The 19,033-nt window shown below is 53.1% G+C and overlaps 2 long non-coding RNA genes across 2 annotated transcripts; one reads left to right on the forward strand and one right to left on the reverse strand.

Annotated features, from left to right (window-relative positions):
- Positions 1–1,912: 1,912 nt before the first annotated feature.
- Positions 1,913–12,368, forward strand: LOC115599723. Its single transcript, XR_003988590.1, has 3 exons — positions 1,913–2,220; positions 11,488–11,676; positions 11,959–12,368. It is a non-coding gene; the product is annotated as an uncharacterized LOC115599723 (long non-coding RNA).
- A 1,949-nt stretch (positions 12,369–14,317) lies between these two features.
- LOC115599722 lies at positions 14,318–17,674 on the reverse strand. Its single transcript, XR_003988589.1, has 3 exons — positions 17,645–17,674; positions 14,598–14,717; positions 14,318–14,505 (listed from the first exon to the last, which is right to left on the reverse strand). It is a non-coding gene; the product is annotated as an uncharacterized LOC115599722 (long non-coding RNA).
- Between the last annotated feature and the right edge of the window lie 1,359 nt (positions 17,675–19,033).

Raw genomic sequence — 19,033 nt, forward strand, 5'->3', positions numbered from 1 at the left:
GGAGATATGAGCACAAAATCAGGTGATGAGAAAGCTGTTTAAAATCCACAAATAACCCCAGTATTACCCTTTCTTTGGGACACAGGCAATGGGCACCTTTGGCTGTACAGGGAACTGACACAACAGAGGCATCTGAGCCTCCTCTTCCCCAAACAGATGTTTCTATAAAGCCAGAAAGTCCAACCATAAGGACTCTGAGGAGGAGGTAATGCACACTGAAGGCTGGGAAATGACATTGTTACAATGACAAATATTCTCCGAATACCCAATTCATGATTCTTGGGCGCCTTATAAATGTGATTAGTAGATCTAATCTTGCTGTGCTGGAGCCAGTTGTCAAGACAGCTTGGAAATGGATCGCTGCCCAACTCTGACTTCAACTGCTCCCCAAGTTCTCATTGTCAGTGTTTCAAAACTAAACAAGAGATGGGTCCTGCACACCCTGCCCTGGGGGCACCAGCCAGGCTGTAGCTGGGGAGGGGGGAACAGCAAATGATCACCTAAAAGAGGCTGATTGCCTGGTCCTGGGATGCAAAAAGTCTGGATTTCTGTAGAAAACAAAATCCTTTAGGTATGTCCAGCTTGGCTGGCCTCTCTTCTTGAGGATCTACCCATCCATCTGTCCATCCTTGCTGTCTCAGTTGCTGAGATTATAGCATTTCTCTCCACCTTGCAGTGGGGATGGAGGCAGATCCGGAGAGGCTCAGTGCATACCCCAGCTCTGAGACACGAGCTGGGCTGGGCTGATCCCTGGGAAATGAGGCAGCAGAGCTGAGAGCTGGGGGGAGGCTTCCTCTTGTGCACTTTTGGGCACTCTCCCTTGGGGTACGTGTCCTGAGGGCACCCCAGCAAAGGCGATGACCAAGTCTGCCTCTCAGGGTGCAGGTGGGAGCTGCCAGCTGCAGGGATTTCTGCAAACCAACTGGAAAAGCAGGGAAATAAGAGCTACAAAAGCACTCAAGTGCTTTGAGGTAACTGAGATGGCAAAACCAGGCTAAGCTCCCAGAGTCCCTGGCTCCTCAGAGAGCATGGCAGGAAAGGACTTTTGAAAGCAGGGCTGTGAGTACTCCTAGTCTCTCCAGTGCATTTGATGCTTTTACCCAGAATTTTCTGGGGGATGGTGGAGGGGACATGGTTTCAGAGCAAAACGGTGCTGCTCGAGCTTTGGCATTTTTGGGGTGAAGGCTCTGGGGGACACTGTAGGAGTCCCTGAACCCCCCTCCTCCCCTCCCACCCAACCTGCCCCAAGGGCCCCACCTCCCGCAACCTAGCGCGTGGGACGAGCAGCACGGGGGAGGCTCTGAGCGTATCCAAGATACAGCGGATTTGGGCACCCTGTCAAATGTTCTCATTGTCTGACCCTTGTCCAGACGCCAGTAAAACCCTTTGGGAAATTCCCCCTCCACCCAGCTCACCGGCTTTAATTACAGAAGAGGAATGTGAGGCGCAGAGCTCTGCTCCTCCCGCCGCTACGCTCGGCCGAGCGCTGAGCACTCGCACCTCTCCCCCAAAGTTTGGGATCTGGGAAGGTGCTGGGATCGGGGGACGGGGATGGGGAGGCAAAGGGGACATGGGGAAGGACAGCAGAGGAGGCGGTCACCGGGTGCTCCTGCCCTGTGCCGGCAGGATGCTTCCCAAACCCGAGGGTGATGAGCTGGGGCTTGTCCCCCCCGTCCCACCCTGGCAGCAGTACCCGAGCAGCAGGACATGAGTAATATCCACCCCACTGGGGCAGTTAGATCAAAGGCAGTGAAGTAGATACAAGAGGTTTCTGCTTCACAGACCAGAGAGACTGCAGTTCAATAGCGCCTTTGTTACCGGCTCTCCGGAGCCGGGGATGAAGAAATACCTGACCCCCCCCTCCCCTCCTCCTCCTCCTCCTCCTCCTCCTCCTCTTCCCCTCCTCCTTCCCTACTCTCCCGGCCCCTCTGTGCACAACCATTTCAAGTATGTGACGGTGAAGCGAGGCTCAGCGGGGACGTTGGGACAACGGTGGGAGCAGCCACCAAGGGAGGGAGAGAGGAGCGCTTGAAAATCGAAATCCTTTCGTAGCCACCCGGGGCTACAGAGGGTGACGGGGGTGGCAGCTCTCGCCCAGCACCCTGCAGCACTCAGGTCCTGCTGGTGCCACCGGGCCAGTGAGGGGAGGAGAGGCTAGTGTGGGCGATGCCACCCGTGGCCAGGTGCCCTTCCCACCCAGAGGATGCTGCGCTGCCAAAGGTGAGGTCACCCCGCTCAGCTCTGAGCTGTCCTGGGGTCCCTGAGGGTGGCATGGGGCTGGTGGCTCCCAGACAGGCATTTACCCTTGTGTGGTGCTGGGGAGAGCAGCCTGGAGCTGCCCTGTGCAGGGTGCAGCTTCCTAGGGAAGGTGCTGAAGCAGCAGAGAGGTCCAGCTCGATAGATTTACCCTGAAATGTGTGACACAGTGACATTGGGGCTGTCACTTTAGTGCACCCCAAGACCAGGGGGTGGGTTGGGGCAGAGCTGGGCGGGGGGGGAGAGGAGACACACGTGGGGCTCCTGGAGTGCAAGCAGGAGGGGTGTTTGCTGGCAAACATGGGGCCAGACAATGTTGTTGGGCTGCTCGTGGGTGCACATCCCGTGGGTGCCACCCACGGAGCGAAGGGGCTGGGAAAGGAAAGGATGGTGGCTGTCACAGAAGGGGGCCAGAGAGTGGCCTGGTTGCTTTGAAATTTATACATGGGAGTTAAAAGAGGAAAGACCTTGGGAAAATGCCAGTTCTGAGCTACCCGAGTGCTTCAGAAGTTTGCTTTGTAGGTCAAAGTCGTGTTCGCTGCTATTAGGAACCGCAGGGTGCAAAATCCTTCCCACTTCCAAACCTGGCCACTGTAGAGGCTTTGAAACATCAAATTTCCCAAGGATTCTTGCTAGGGCAACAAGAAAGGGAGTTTCCTCGACTCAATAGCAGAGCTGACCTCATCAGCTCCTGGCAATTAGCAGTCACTGTTGCTGAACCAGCCGGTGTCCTGGAAGGGGAAGAGAATAAAAGCAGAGGCCAACACTTTCCCAGGCACACTTCGGGTGCCACAAGAGGAGCTCCCCCAGGTGCAGGGAGGTGCAGAGGCTTTTGCTAGAGAACAAGGTTTGTGTCTGGTCTCAGAGAAGGTGCTGCTCCCCGTGGAACACCTCGCTTTGTCTTGAGATGCCTCTTTTTTGGGTACAGAGATGGCTGTTCCCCGAAAAAGCATCCAGGGAAGGCAGGAGGAGGGGAAATGAGCGGGAGGTGGGTTTGCAGGCAGACCTTTCTTTAGCTCTTTGTCTCAGCCAACAAAGGAGGGTTTGTTGGATGCACCTCAGGCCACTCAGCATCCCTCCTCTCTGCAGCCAGGTGAGTGGCAGGGACAGCAGGGCCAGAGGAAGGTTTTTGGTTCCCAGTTCCACTGCTGAGTGACTCTGTGACTGTGAGCAAGTCCCTTGGTGGCCCAAAGGGTCAGATTTTTGAAGCAGCTACAGGACAGGGTGCAGCTGCACCCCAAGGCAAGTGCTTTCCCCTCTTGCTTGCAAAAGTCCTGTGGGTTCCTGGGCTGCTGCAAGGTGCTCCTCTAGAAGGGCTGTTTCATCTCCAGGCTTAAATTTGGGCTGCTCCATTTGCAACCAGAGCTACTGTCTGGTTGGCAACTCAGGTTTTATCAGGATTATAAAAAGATATGCTGGGGAGTACAACTTCACTGACAGACAGAAGGTGTAGCCATGGGCAGGACACTGGGAGAGTGACAATAAAACCATTTCACTCCCTAGACACACGAGCTTAGGCCATGGCACAGCTTCTTTTAAGCATCACCTCTGCTGAGAGACTGTTGTCCCTGCAATCAGGGGTCACCACAGCCTTCTGAGCAGAAAAAGAAGGGTGCTGGGTCCTCCTCCCCAGGCCAGGCCACCACAGCTGAGGGGACAGTCATGGCAGGTTTGGCTCTCCAGGTCCTGAGTCAGGGGTAACCCAGGAGAAATCACCCCCTGATGTTGTGGGGCTGAGAGGTGATGGGGATGGAGGTCCTAGGGGGTTTTGGGTGGCAGTTTTCCCTGGTTTGGGGGTCTCCAACAGAGCAGGTCATGTTCCCAACTGGGCAAGGGGGGGTGGGACAACTTAGATGGAAGGGTTACTTTTTTTTCCCCCCACCTTTCTTTCCCTTGATCCTTTTCTTTCCCCCAAGACTGCTGGCTTATCCTGGGTAAGCCCTCTGCTGTGGTCTATGGCTTTTTATTCCTATGTGATTGCTTTTCCTAACTCATGTAGGGCGAAAAGCCATGGGCTACACAGAGGAGGGACTCCACCTTCCAGGCACCTCCGCACGGACTCCTGATCCCTTTTTAATGGCCCATATTTATTTGGTAACAAATAACCAGTGAAAGAGGGCACTGAAGCCTTGCAGGGCCTTAGAGGTTTAGCAAGAAGGATGGGGCAGGGGCTGGTGAGCAGAGGGAGAGACAAAGGGGGACGGGGGTGGTGGGGGGCACAGCCTTTCAGGCACTGCTGTCCCCATTCAGAGCTGAAAAGGGGGGTGGGTGAAGGGCCTGTGAGGGTGGTGGGAGCAGCTTTTCTTTGGCAGTGAGTGGTTCTCACATGGTTCAAAGCTTCTCCACCTGCAGCCCCGCAGAACAAAAGCATCAGGAGGAGACTGAGGGCATTTCTGAGGCTGCCTTAACCCAACCCTGCAGGGCTGTGGGTGATGGCAGGAGCCCTTTCTGCTCTTAGCACTGAGAAATTCCCTGGCATGTCCACCTCCCCCCATGCCATGCCCCTTCCAGGGATACTGAGGACCCAGCAGGTTGCTCAGAGCCTGGAGCCCCCAGCATGGAGCAGGCAGGGGCTGTCCCATGGCCAGCTTGGTGCCAGGAGGATGCTGGAGGGGAGGTGGCAGGGAGCAGGTGAGAGGGTTGGGTTTTATCATACAGCCAGGCTTGGCAAATTGCACTTTTCCAATGTGCAGATATGATGTTTGATAGCACTGTAGCCTGGCAGAGAGAGGCTGGATGGGGTGGGAGAAGGAGGTGCTGCTCAGACCCCATTGCTGCAGATCCTACTGCTGCCACTTCCACCACCACAGAGCCCATCAGCACTCACACAGGGTGGGGGGGTTACAAACCACTCTCACCAAGCAGGAAACAAGCAATTTCTCTCTCTCTCTCTTTTTTTTTTTTTTTTTTTTTTTTTTTTTTTTTTTTTTAGTATTATTATTATTTTTATTTTTTTTTCCTCACATCCTGAGCTTTGAGTCATTAGGTGTCAGGCTTTCAAGTTTATTTCACCAGCTTGGAATGCATCTTTAAAAATAATCATCATTGAAAAAAATGAAAGCTGAGATTCAGCTGTAATCCCATGACTCAAGGAGGTGTGGAAGGAAGAAAATCATGAAATCCCAGGAGTTCCAACAATGAAAGCATGAGAGCTGGCAAGGCAGTGGCACATAAATCATCAAAACTAAACACCATCAGTCAAAATGAAAGGAATTAAGCCAATCTCACCAGGCTGTTTTAATTATTTTTTAATGAGGATTTGCTCATTCAGAAAATTCACCGGTGACAATGACTGCCCCCAGCCATTCACACCCAGCAGGGCTCTGCCCCTAGGGCTGACACCCATGGGATGGGAGCCTGGGGCCAGGGTGCCAGCAACCACCGAGGAGGGCAGAGCAGGGTGAAGCCACCAAAAACCAGGACACCCACCGGGACTTCCATTTCTTATTTTCACCGTTTGCTTCATTGCAACCTCAAAATCTTGCAAGAAATGAGAAAAATCCTCTCTACCCTGAGACCTCGGGGGGATGCAACCCCCCGGCAGCAGCCGCACCGGCCCCACCGGATTATTTTGGTGGCTGCGGGGCAAAGCACCTCAGAGCAGGGTTATTGGCGGTCTGTCTGTGCTACTCCACCCCTGGGAGTTGTTCTCACCCCCTTTACGCGATTGATTTTCCGCTGAGCAGCCTCGGAGCAGCCGGGGGAGGGGGGCGGCAGCCGTTGCGCTCCCGCGCTGCCGCATCCCGGAGCGGCCGGGATGGGAGGTAAAATAGGAGCAGGCACCTTGGGGGCTGGTGGTCAGGAGCTGGTGGCTTTCTGCCAGTTCTCTCTCTTGCCCCTGTGTGCCCAGCTGCAGAGCTGGCTGGCAGCGCCTTGGGCTTGAAGCTGGGAGATTGGGTTTGGGGGTTTCAAGCTTTGATGCTCAGGGGGATGGGAGCAGGACAAGTGTCCCGGTGAAAGCCCTGCTGTGCAGGAGGCGTTGGCAGAGACCCCTGGAAAAGGTCCATGGTGGAGAGGAGATGGTGCCAGCACCAAGTGAGCTCTCAGCTTGTCTGGCATCCAGCTCTCAGCAGCAGCTCCGTCACCTTTCAATTAGCACAACCTCAATCCCTGCCCCTGTCCTGGGCTGGGGGCAAAGCCAAATCCCTCAGCTGCTCTGTTTATACCACAGCCACAGCACTCGATCAGGCTGCTGTTTTCAAAGCATTTTAGAAAAGTTTGGCACGGTGATGGAAACCTCATCCCCGGTCCTGAGAAGAGGAAGAGGCTGCAAGGATGCTCCCGGGCAGCTTTGTCTACAAAAGCACCTGGCAAAGATGATTGGATCCCCCTAGCAGTCCCTGCTCCTTCCTGAGCTCCTGGGAGTGAATGTGCAGAGCAGGACAAGCCACTAATTACAGATAATACCTGCCTTTTGTGAGTCAGGCATCCATCATCCTCAGCTTCCTCCAGGAGCTGGGTGTGGAGCTCCTGTATCCCAAAGGTTCTGGTGGGTGAGGCACAGGCTTGTCCTGCAGGGAGAGGAAACTACAGCCACACGTCCTGACACAGAGCCCCCCCAGAGCTGCCAGATGAACCCCCAACGCCTCTCATGGCAGCAGCCCAGATCTTGGCTTCAGGCAGGTGAGGGCTGCCTGGCTCCTGCTCCCAGATACTGCTGGAGGGATGCAGGAATTTCATCCTATAGCACAGCCCATGGGCTGAGACCCCTGCACACTGCTGGGATTGTGCTGGAAGAGCAGCAGCAGCACCTTGCTGGTCCCATGGATGCTGGTCCCAGGAGAGAACTTGGAAAGGAAGTGCCTATTATTAAGAGTTTAACTACAGCCAGGTGATAACGAGCAGAAAATCTGGGGGGGTTTAATCAACACTGTGATGGCACCCAGCCCTCAAAAGACACAGGCCACTGGCAGCACCCAGCAGCTGAGGATGAGTGGTGGTGATGATGATGATGATGATGATGATGATGATGATGATGGTGGTGGTGGTAATGGTAATGGTGGTGATGACGATGGTGATGGTGGGGCGGTGGTGGTGATGATTGTTGTTGTTGTTGTGATTGTTGTGGTTGTGCACACACAGGGCTGTGGCACTGGGATGTCCTACAAGAGGGGATGATGCTCAGAGGGAGCTCAGGCAGATTTTCAGGCTCAGTCCTCACTCAGGATGCCCAGAGCAGGACTGGCCCACTAAAAATCCCATTGCATCCTATGTCCCCAAGTTGTTCCCTGGGCATCTGTGGGTCTGTGGTTTGCACAAGTGGCTTCCTGGGGGGTTGATCCATGCCTGGCTGCACGATGCCCCCGCTGGGTCTTTACCCACCCTTTGCATCCCAGAGTTCAGTTCCTCGAGTGCTGATCCCACACACAATCCAGGTCACTTGGCCTTGCCAGTGCTTCTGAGAAAAACCTGGCCCAGCTTAGCTGGCTGAGAGCTGGAGGAGGTTTGCTCAGGCAATTCACCAACGAGACAAAAAAAAGAGATAAATCCGGGACTTGTCAGGAATTATTTATTCGGCTCCGGCTCTCTGTGGGGAATCACAGATGCTCCGGTGGTGCCACCGAGCACCTTCCTCCTCCTGTCTGCTTGGAAATGGGTTATTTAGTAACTGGTGAGGCCACCGGTGCTGAGTCAGCCCAGAGCTAATGAACACCCCGGCTGCCCATTTGAAATTTATTGCACCTATTAATTACAACCATTAGCTTCAGCCAGTGAAATTTTTATAATGAGGACCCTGGCGACTTTGCCTTCCTAGCAGCAAATTAACTGTGTGGGGGGAAGAATCAATGGGCTCAGCATACTTTACAGAAGCGATGTTTTAATTAGGGATTCTCTGCAAACATGCCAAGCAACAGCTTCTCCCTTCATTATCTCTCCTTAAAGGGATGGTGCATCTTTTCAGGTTAGTTTTATCCCAGTCTTGGCTCCTCTGTTGTTGGCTTTCTAACACACTGCTGCTCATTATAGAAACTGCTTTGAAGCTGGTTTTATCTGAGGTCTGGTTGTAAGCAGGGAGATGTCCAAGGTTTGTAGGGGGGGGGAAAAAAATATACCACTAAGCAACCCTAGGAATGAATGGTTTTGAAAGCTTGGCTGAAAAACAATGTAATTGGATGTGGCTGTGAGGAGGAGGATGGGGACAGGGAGGATGGAAAAGGGGTTTGTCCTACACTGACAGCCTGGCCAGGTGGTAAGCCTTAGGGATGTGGAACCCACGCTTCTGATGCTTAAAAAAGAAAGGACTGAAAGTCCCAGGCACGGATCCCTCTGTGCAGGATGAGACACAGAGCTCCAATCCTCAGGAGAAAGTCTCTGCAAGACCCCCCAGTCCAGCACTGTGGCCCCAGATTCTTCCAGGGAAATATTCCCAGGGCGTCTGCTCAGTGGATTTTAGAAAACGAGGCTGGTGATCCCCAAATCATCAGTAACTCCTGCAAATCCTGGCTGTAGAGGTAGATGGGTTAGCTATCTTGAAAGGCAAATGAAATGAAATTTCTGGGAACTTTTCTACATTTCATTACAAATTATTTAATTCCATTAGGTTCCCTGCAAAAAAAAAAAAAAAAAAAAAAAAAGATACATTTCCATTGCAAATGATCCCATTTCCCAGGAAAAAAAAACCAAACAAAAACCGACAGGCTGGAGGCAAAAGACATCTTTGAAATTCAGGGTTTATAATGCAAAACTTGATGCTGGTTTTTTCCAAGGAAGCAGCTCAAAGTTAACTCAATGGCATTTTGCAGAAAGAGGAAAGCTGGGCAAGAAAAGCAGGTGAAAGGAGAGATCCTGAGGTCTGAGCATCCTGTGTCCTGCTGCCACCAGTGTCACCTGGCAGCCACACAGCCTGTCACTGCAGCAAGGATCCCTGCACCCAGGGCTCTCCCTGCCTGGAGCTGCCTGGTGGAGCCCAGGGAAAGGGGTGATTGCTGGGCTAAGGAATAGACTCTGTCCAGCTGGTTCAGAAAGACATTTTTTAGGGCTCAGGGAAAGTGACATTATTAAAGTGAGCATGCTGATTTCAGACAGCTCCCAATTCATCACTGTGACAGTGACAAACACAGCCTGGGGTTACTCAGTTGACTAAAGAGTATTCTCCAGCTTTACATTTTTAATGCTCCTCACATTTGCTCGGCAGCAGTGGAGTTTTCTCCAAAGGATTTTCTCCCTTGCATGGAAAAGGCAGCACAGGTCTGTGAAGCATCCCCAGCCCTTGCAAACCAGGCAGGGCTCCTGGCAGCACTACCCAAGCCAGTTCATTTATTTTTTAATTATTCCTTCCTCCTTCAGGATCCTTTTTCCACCTTTTCAAGAAGAAGAGGAGCGTCAGCCTCAGCTGGGCTCCCTCTATTCTCTGGGGCTCATTCATCATTGTCCACTGCCTGAATGGGAGGCAGAGGGTCAGCCTGAAAAGGTTCTGTGGAACAAGCTCCTCTAAATATATCAATGGGTCCCCAATGGACGCTGGGGTCCCAGCCGGACCGCCCAAGCTCCCGGGGTGGTTTTGTGTCTGCAAAAGGGGATGGAAAGGTGGGGTGGCACGGGGATGGGCACCCCCAGGGCCCCAGAGCAGCTCAGGATGCTGCCTGGGAGGTCTGGTTAATACAGGGAGTATTAAGAAACAAGCAGAGCACTACAGTGGTGAGGAAGGGGTTTGCTGAGCCTGGCTTTGGCAGTGCTGGATGGGACCTGGAGTGCCAAACCAGGGAGGTGAATCCCAAAGGATCCCTTCCCTTTATCCCTGCCCACTGGGTTTGTTCTGCTCCAGCTGAGGCCGTGCAATGCTGGGAGGACGCTGGGAGGTGTGTGGCCCCCTCCACACCTGCCATTTCCCTCCCAAATCCCCTTCTCAGGCTGGTAACAAAAAAGCAGCAGCACAAAGAGACACAGAGACCTGCTGCTGTGCTGAGAAGCCATGGGGGGGGGGGGAACACTCATTAAAGACCCCGTTGTGGTGAGCTCCAGAGGTTGCCTTATTTAATCTGGGAGCTACCAGACAGGTACCCAGATGGCTGGGGAGGGGAAAGCAGCAAAAGAGAATTAAATGGGATGCTTCTTGCTGCTGCTGTTGGCTTCGTGCTGCAGCTGGGCCCCTTAGAAAGGGGGAAGCAGGAAAGCAGGGATGGGGCATCCCCCTGCAGCATCAGTGCTGGTGAGGGGCAAGGAGGGATGTGGGGGCTTTGAGTCCCACCTGCTTTGACTTTTTTCCCTGTGATAAATTCTCTCCCTGCTGGGAGTCAGGGCTGCTCCAAACTCCAGCAGCAGTCTGGAGGCTCTCAGCAGTGCCTGCCTCTGGGGATGGGGGGGAGTCACCCTTTGCTTGCTGCTGCTGGTGGCTCGGGAGGTGACAGTGGCTCCTGCTGAGATGTCGCAGAATCATTAAGGTTGGAAAAGACCTCGAAGGTCATCGAGTCCAACCACCAACCCAACCCCCCCCATGCCCACTGAACCACGTCCTGAAGTGCTGCGTTTGTGGAACTCCATTTCCATGTGGTTCTGGGGCAAGTCGAGCATTGTGCCCGTTTCCCAGATGGGTAAACTGAGGCTCTGAGATGTTCCCTGTCTGTGCTGTTGCTGTGTTGCTGCCAGAGAGCAAGTGCCTCAAAAAAAAAAAAAAAAAAAAAAAAAAAAAAAAGAAAAGGCAGATAGAGCTGGTTTTCTGCAAACGGCACAGAAACTAAAAACAGAAGCCGGAAGAAAACTCAGGTTGAGCTCCAGCTCGCACCGCTGCTGTATTTTTGTTATTTATTTGAAAAACCCCAAACAAACCAGCCTGGCATTTGCATAATGACACTTTGCAGCTGTTGGGCCATCATGTGGGCTGTGCTTTGGGGCATTATTTTATCCCTTGCTAAGGGACACAAAGGGAAGGAGCTCCCGGAGCTCCGCTCTCGGCTCTGCCGCTTTGTGCCGCATCCACTGCCCCGCACCGAGACCTCCCGGGGCCTCGCACCTCTCGGCCCCCCAGGATGCACCAAGCCCCGCAAGCTGTCCCCGCGTCTGTCCCCATTGAGGAGAGAGGCTGGAGGGAGGGGGAGGGAGTTTTAATCTCCTCGTCTTTAGCTGGGTGGGGAATTTGGGAGTGCGTGGCTGGGGATGCGGTGAAGAAGGGGGGAGGGAGATGTGTGCCGGTGAGGGGGGGTGGTCCAGTTATCTGGGTGTGTCCTGTGCCCCCCCTGCCCTGCCCATGCACTTCCCGGAGCTGCCTTGACTCCTCTCCCTGTCCTCATCCAGGTTTCCCAGGGGTGTTTCCACACCTCTCCTGCTCCAGGGGATGCCCCAGTTCACCTTTGCTTGTTTCTGCGGACTCCATGGCTTTTGCAAGATGAAGAGAAAGAAAGAAGAGGCCAGCGCAGAGCAGGAGACAGCGGTGTGAGGAGCAGAGCCCTGTGTGTGCCTCGGGACCCCATCTCCTTCCCCTGGGTACGCTGGGACTGAAGGAGGGGGGATGGGATGGGACATTTCTGCCTCCTTCCTGGCCTCTCCAAGGATCAGCTCCCCCTCCCAGGCATCCCCCACTGCCTCGGGATGTCCCGGGGGGCTGCTCAGCCGACTCATTGTGCCTAGGATGTGCTTGGCAGGGGAAGGGGAGCCTGGGGCTGAAATTGTTTTCCTCCTCACAGTGGGCTGGGAAGAACGTGTTCAGCTGTTTTAACACCTATCTTGCAACTTCTCTCATTTTCTCTTCCCTTTCTCTCCCCTCAGACACTTGCCTGGCCAGGGAAAAGCTGAAGCATGGCAATGACCTTGCTGAGAGGCAGAAGCAGATGCTGTGGATGTTTTCCAGGTGCTGCAGCAATTCTGCCCAGAGCCCCAGGCAGGTTGGACACCGAGCCCTTGGCATCTGAGCAGCTGGTGTTGGAGGGAGCCTGCATCCCCAGAGGGTAGAGTTTTCCCTCCTGAATGAGACAACTTCCCCTTGCTCCAGCAAGTCTCAACAGACAGACCCTGGAGGGGGGGGTTCAAAAGCCAGGGCCAGACCTTGTCCCTTCTGGAGTCTCAGGGCTGGAGGGGCTGGCCCTGGCTGGTAAACTGTCCTGCTGCTGCAGGATTGGCTGAATGTAAGAACAAATTGGTTTGGGGTTTTGTTTGGTTTTGGTTTTTTAAAAGGGTTCATCTCAAGCAAATGTCTGTGACTCTAAGAAGCCATCCTCCATGCTCTTCTCTGCCTGGGCCCATGGGTGCAGCACTCCAGAGCCTTTTGGAGGCACCAGACCCACTGACCCTGCTCAGGAGCTGCTCCCTGTGTCACTGGTGTGGACTGGGAGCATCTCTGCCACAGGGGGGCGACAAATCTTGGTGTGTTACCCCCAGCCCTGCACCCCTGAAGCTTGGTGGGAGGTTGTTCTTATTTGGTAAAGGGGTTAAAATCGCTGAGCTCGGGGCACCTGAGATTCACTCCAGGGATATTTCTAGCACAAACCTGTTCTCCAGAGCAGAAATCCTTAAATTCTTCCATACTGTGCTTCCCTTCTCCATAGGGAGACCCCCCAAGTCTGGGTGTTTAACCCCCAGGGTTAGTCCTGCTCCTGCCACCATCTCCTCCCTCAGGGGTCAGGCATCTGCCCTGTGTCTTGCCACTGTCCCCAGGGTCCCCTCCTCTGTCTGTGTGTCCCACCCAGCAATCTGGGAGCTCCCTGTGCTCTGTGCCTTCCCAGAGGTGTCAGACACATCCCTGCTCAGACACCTTCCAAACATCCTCAGAGCCAGCTAGGGTTGGTGAGCCAGGGCCCCCCAGGGGGTTTGGGGATCAATGTTGGGGGCTTGGTGCCTGGATCCCTGGTCCTGAATGCAGCCAACATTCCAGATCTTATTTCAGGCACCAGCAGCTGCAATGGCCCTGGTGCTGCCAAGACATCACTCACACCCCCCCCCCCCGCCATGATTAATTGGCTCAGCCTTTCCAGGGTTTGCCCTGTGCTCCCAGACCAGATTTGCACTGGGCAAACAGAGCTGTAATGCCCCTGACAGCTCCTCTTCAGAGGAGATTTGTTGGCTCAGCCAACAGTCAGAACCAACACGACTGTTATTTTATTTTATTTTCTTATCCAAAGGATTCAGCACAAAAACCTGAGCACCAATAACACGAGGTGCAGCTGAGGAGCTTTAAACCCCTCCACTGGGTGCCCACAGTCTGGGCTGTGGTGGGAAGCAGCTCTCTGGTGAGGGATGTGCTGCTTGGAGCTGCATGGGAGGTTGCATCCAGCTGGGATTGGGAATGGGGACACACGGATGGTGTCCTTGTCTCAGCCCCCAGAGCTGGGAGGCTCAGAGCACTTTGCAGTGCACACTCCATGCACACACTCACCCCATACTTTCTGGGTTCACTGGGTGTGTGCTGCAGCTCAGTGGCTGGTCATGTTTTCCCTGTGTCTCCAATATTCCTGTCTCCAGCCACAAGTTCCCAAGTCAGGTGTTTCAGGGATGCAGCAGGTAGACTGGAGAGAGGCAGACACTCACCCACACCCATTATATGTGCATTTGGGAAGGTAATAAGTGAACCAAGTGCAGGCTGGATGTTAAAGCACTCGAGCTACAGTTATTTTTAAAGCAAACTTCCCACCTCCCTGGATGGATGTGGCTCTCCAAGCAACAATATGTTTTCCACCATGGCTCTGAGCAAAATGGTTTGCTCCTGGATTGACCTCTATTGTGTTCATAAATGGCTTGTGGTGCTGTTTGGTTCCCTTGTCATAATGACTTGACCTCAAGATTTATGGCTGAAGGTCCTTTCATCTGCACATTGTTTCCCACCAGACTCCAGCCTGGAGTTTTTCTGGAGCTAACCTGCCAAGAGCTGAGCCCCCCCTGAGCCCCTAAGACGGCTTCCACCGACACATCTGCAGTGGGCAAAATCAAAGGGGTTGTTTTGTTCTGGGTTTGTTTTTTTTTTTTTTCCCCTCCTCTCTTTCCAGTGGCAGCATTTTAACAGGGGAGCATCTGCTTCTGAGGCTGTGAAGCTGAGGCTGACAGCTCCTGTCACAGTGCAAACACCCTCACCCTGCTTTGCTTTCTCTCTCCCCCACGTCTGCACAGCCCCCAGCACTTTTCCAAACTCGGAGTTTTGTTATTGTTGAGGATTTCTTCTTGCCCTCCCAAGCTCTGCCTTCACCTCATCCTCCCTGCTTTTGCTCCTCCACCCCAGAAGCATCCAGAGTGATACCCTGGAGAGAAATCTTATCAATGCTGGTGGCCAAGAGCTGGAGTTGTCCATCCAGAGGTTCCCAAGTGCCAAGGGGTTTGTGCAGTGAGCTGGAAGGGGACACACACAGATTGGAGGAGGCAAGCCAAGAAAAAAAAAAACCACCCAACACAAAGCTGCAGCTTGAACCCATAACACATACCTAAAGGTTTCACTTGGAGAGGTGAAAAAGGACCAGAGAACAACGCTGGTGATCATGTTTTGCAGCAGGAATGCCCCACGGGCATTGCCTTGGTGAAGCTCGTTGGATTTTAGACCTTTGCTGAGTTTGCAGGGCAATTCCTGCATCCCAGGTGGTAAACAAGAGAAGAACACCTTTTCTTTTCCCCTGGTCAAAGCTGCCCTTTCGCCCTTGCACAGGTAGGATTTTCTTCCAGCTTCTCATTGTGTCTGTGTTGCTTCGGGACTGCAGAGAGAAAAATCCCTGAGAAAATCTGCAGCTCGTGGTCGGGCTCCATCCTCCCAGCCCCTGCCTGTTTGTCTCCACCTGCATCTGTCTTCCCATAGTTCAAAAACCAACCAGTCTTTGTGGCTGCCCCAAAATCCTATTTTTCAGCAGGTTACTCTGAGGCCCAGGTGCAGGTCAGGCAGCTCCAGGTGGGCAGAGGGAAGCTCACATTTTTTTGGGAAAATGCTGACCTTGTTTTCTTCCTATTTTTGCACATCAGCACAGCCTCCTGAATTCAGGGTTTGCAGCCCTGGTGCTGTCCTTGGCAAGGACCTTCAGATTTATCTTGAGAGCAAAAATAGGAAGTTAGTGAAACACCAAGTGTATTTCTTGAAGGGAACTTTATTTTTGCACAGTCCCTGGGTATTTTGTGGTGGCCATGGGAGCAACACACTCGTGGTGTCAAAGCACAAGGGATTAGTCACTGCTCTGGAGTTTATTGCAAGTGTAAAAAATGCAGGTCAGATTCGAGCTCTGGTTTATGGCAGCATAAATCTAGAGGGACTGTCTGTATACTGAGATGTTTACAGAAATATTAATTACAGAGAGATGAGCTTGCACTGGGCCCCAACACTCAGATTTCTCCCCAAAGTGTCTCAGCCCCAACCCTTTGCAAAAGCTTGGACACAAGGAGCACATCCCGAGGAAGCCCTGACTCAACACAGCCCAGCTCCAGTTCAAATGTTTGCTCTGAGATTTTGCTCAATGCAATAAATTTGCCTAATTCCCTTCTAATAAACCCATATTGATCCCTGTGATACCAGAGCAGAGGGGAAGGCACTGAACCTGGTGCTGCCTAACGAGGATCAAAGCACCAAACCTTTATTGTCCTTTTCTTTTATCCCACTGTCTGGATCTCATCACACAGGGACCTACCCAGACATGTTCCTCAGGAGTCTCCCAGTCCCAGTAGCCATAGAAACCAGCTATTTTTAGTCTGTTTTCATGATGCCAGTAAATGACTTTTCTCTACTTTGGAGAGACAGAAGTCCAGGTCAGCCTTGTGTGCTGGTGGATGAGAAATGAGCATCTCCTGCAAGGCAGGTGGCCTCTCCTCTCCTGTACTGTACCTTTGAGAAAATAAATGTGGCATTTGTAAATAAGAGCACAGAGCAGGTAACTTCCTCTTGTATTTCCTATGCTAGAGAAAATATTTTTAAGAATTTTTAGGGTATGGATTTTATAGATGTTTGGAGATCAGGAGATGTTTTGGGATCTGACAAGCTTCCTCCTTCTCTGAGCTGGTTCTTCAAAAGGCCCCATAACACGTGCCCAGTGTTTGGGAAGGTGATCAGTGTGGGTAAGGGCACTTAAAGCACAAATCAGCCCCACAACCACACTTTCAGTAAGACTCACGCCCAAAGGCTTTGGTGTCAGATGGAAAACCACATTTGCCTGATTAACTGTTGGGCTATATGCTAATGAGAGGTGCTGGCCAGGTAATTCAGCTGCAGGGAAGGGAGCTGGGGCAGAGCATCATTTTCCTGGAAGGTTTTCTTCTGGTTTCCCATCATCTCCTGGGATGTTCTCCCTTCCCTGTAGCAGGATCCTGCCCTCCTCAGGGGTACAAACGCTGGGGCAGCTCTGGGGGGTGCAGGAGCATCCCAGCTGGCATCGTGTCCTCAGGGAGCACCGCAAGGAGGGATCAACAAAGCTCTGCCGAGAGGAGAGGACGGAGACTGTTTCCTTTTCATGCTTGCCAGGTATCCTGGAGCTGTAAATACACCGAGCCCGACGGCTTCTGCTGGACCGTCTCTAGTTTACAAGATTGTACCATAAATTAGAGATGCAGATCATGACTGCAGTTTGCACTGAGGGACTCGTCTATTGATCTGTCTCCTGCTGGGTAATATTCGGGACTGTCACAGCCCTGCTTTGGGCTGGAACGGGGCGTTTGGACCTCTCTCTCCGTCTGCACTTGGAGCAAGCACTTTCCCAGCCCGACTGCAGGAGCAGCTGGAATAAAACATTTTCCCCATTCCGCTCTCAGAGCTGGGTTTCATTTCGGGAGTGCTGCTCCCAGCCCCGGGCTGGGGTGGGGAGGTGGGTTTGGGGGGGCTGTGGTGGGAGACAGGGTGGGGAGGTGGGTTTGGAGGGGCTGTGGTGGGAGACAGGATGGGGAGGTGGGTTTGGGGGGGCTGTGGTGGGAGACAGGGGTGAGGAGGTGGGTTTGGGGGGGCTGTGGTGGGAGATGGGTGGGGAGGTGGGTTCCTTAACCCCACTCTAATGCCAGCAAGCTCAGGGTGCAGCTGCAAGGTTTCGCAGCAAAAATCGCTCATTTACACCGAGTTACGTAAAAACCCCAGTTTGGGGGCAAACCCAGCAGTGGCTGGGATGGGGCCTGAAGTTTAGAGGCGGTGGCAAAGCCGGGCAGAACTGTCTGAGCCCGAAGAGTTGGACCCACAAAAAGGCAGCGGAACCACCAGCCGGAGACCCAAACCAAACCCTCCATCCCCCCAGCAGAGAACGGCCGCAACTCAGTGCATCTCACAGACTACACCCCGGCGGGACGGGACCGGGACAGAGCACCCATTGGGGGGGTTGGAAAGGGACAAACATCCCACCCCCGGGCGGGAGGGCCAAGTGGACCCTGAAGGTGGGGGGAACACCCCTTTCCCGGGCGGTGATACAGCTTGAGAGGGAGGCTTGGAAAGCCGGAGGGGATCTTCGGGACGGGAAAACCCCAGAGAATCTCTGTAGAATCCCCAGAGACCCCCGGTTGGGGTCCCCCCGATCCGTACTGGGTCCTGGCGGTGCTGGGAGATGGGGGGGGGGAAAGGATGATGGGCGATGCACGCATGCGCAGAGCGGTGCTAACGGTGTTTGCGGCAGAGTGGATGGCCGGCAGCCGGCACCTCGTGGCGGAGCGGTAACATGTCTGACTGCCGCTCAGGAGGTTGCATGTTCGAATCACTTCGTGGTCAGGGGACGTGGCAGTTCCTCTTTTTGGTATTTTTCCCCCCGGTGTCCGTCTGCTGCTACAGCTGCAAGCCCGGAGGTGAGGACAGATCGAGCACAGATCCTATGAGGAGAGGCTGAGGGAGCTGGGGATGTTCAGGCTGGAGAAGAGGAGGCTCAGGGGAGACCTCATCACTCTCTACAACTCCCTGAAAGGAGGTTGGAGCCGGGGGGGGTTGGGCTCTTTTCCCAGGCAACTATCAGCAAGACAAGAGGGCACGGTCTCAAGTTGCGCCAGGGGAGGTTTAGGTTGGACATTAGAAAGAATTTCTTTCTGGAGAGGGTGATCAGCCATTGGAATGGGCTGCCCAGGGAAGTAGTGGATTCTCCATCCCTGGAGATATTTAAAAAGAGACTGGATGTGGCACTCAGTGCCATAGGCTGGGAACCATGGGGGGAGTGGATCAAGGGTTGGACTTGATTTCTGAGGTCCCTTCCAACCCAGCCAATTCTATGATTCTATGAACTCTGGAGGCTCCTCCTCAGGTGTGATTCTTGCTCTGGGGGGGGGCGGGGAAGGGGGGTGAAGCACCCGGTGTCCCTGTTCCCCTCGGGGCGTTGGCAAAGCCTCTCCCCAAGAAATAAGGGGTGTCTTGTTTTTTGCTAAGAAAGCACAGCAGCGGCTGAATTAGGTACTTGTTAGAATCAAATGCAAGATATTGTACTCCCTACATAACTTTTTAAGGGTAGGAGTAGCTCTAGCTTTGAAGCAGACACGCGTTATTTTATTTTAATTTACATTTGGAAGGAACAAGAAAGGCAAAGTGCAATCTGCAGCCTGGATAAAGCTTCTAAGTGGCCATGGATTTTAACTGCTTTAACCAGGTGATGATGGGTGGTGCACACCTGAGTTTCTCTAGTCCTGATCTCTTCCCATTAAATTCCTTTTGTCTTGCCTAGCTTTGCTTTTGAACTCCATCGCTTTATAATAGCACCCAGGAACGATGCTTTGAGCATCCAAAGATTACCTTTATGTTGAAAAATAACACCAAAGTTAAAGAAATAAAAATGGAGTCTTTATTGCCCCGTGCTGCCTTCACTGATAGAATTTGAATTAAGGAAAAATGGTCGAGCAAAAAATCACCTCCTGTCTGGCAGTGAATATCCCCATCTCCTGGAATAGGGGGGATATTAAAGCCATTTGTAAGGTGACAGCAGGAGATGTTTAAACC

This window comes from Calypte anna, chromosome 26, assembly GCF_003957555.1.
Source record: "Calypte anna isolate BGI_N300 chromosome 26, bCalAnn1_v1.p, whole genome shotgun sequence".
Classification (NCBI taxonomy): Eukaryota; Metazoa; Chordata; class Aves; order Apodiformes; family Trochilidae; genus Calypte; species Calypte anna.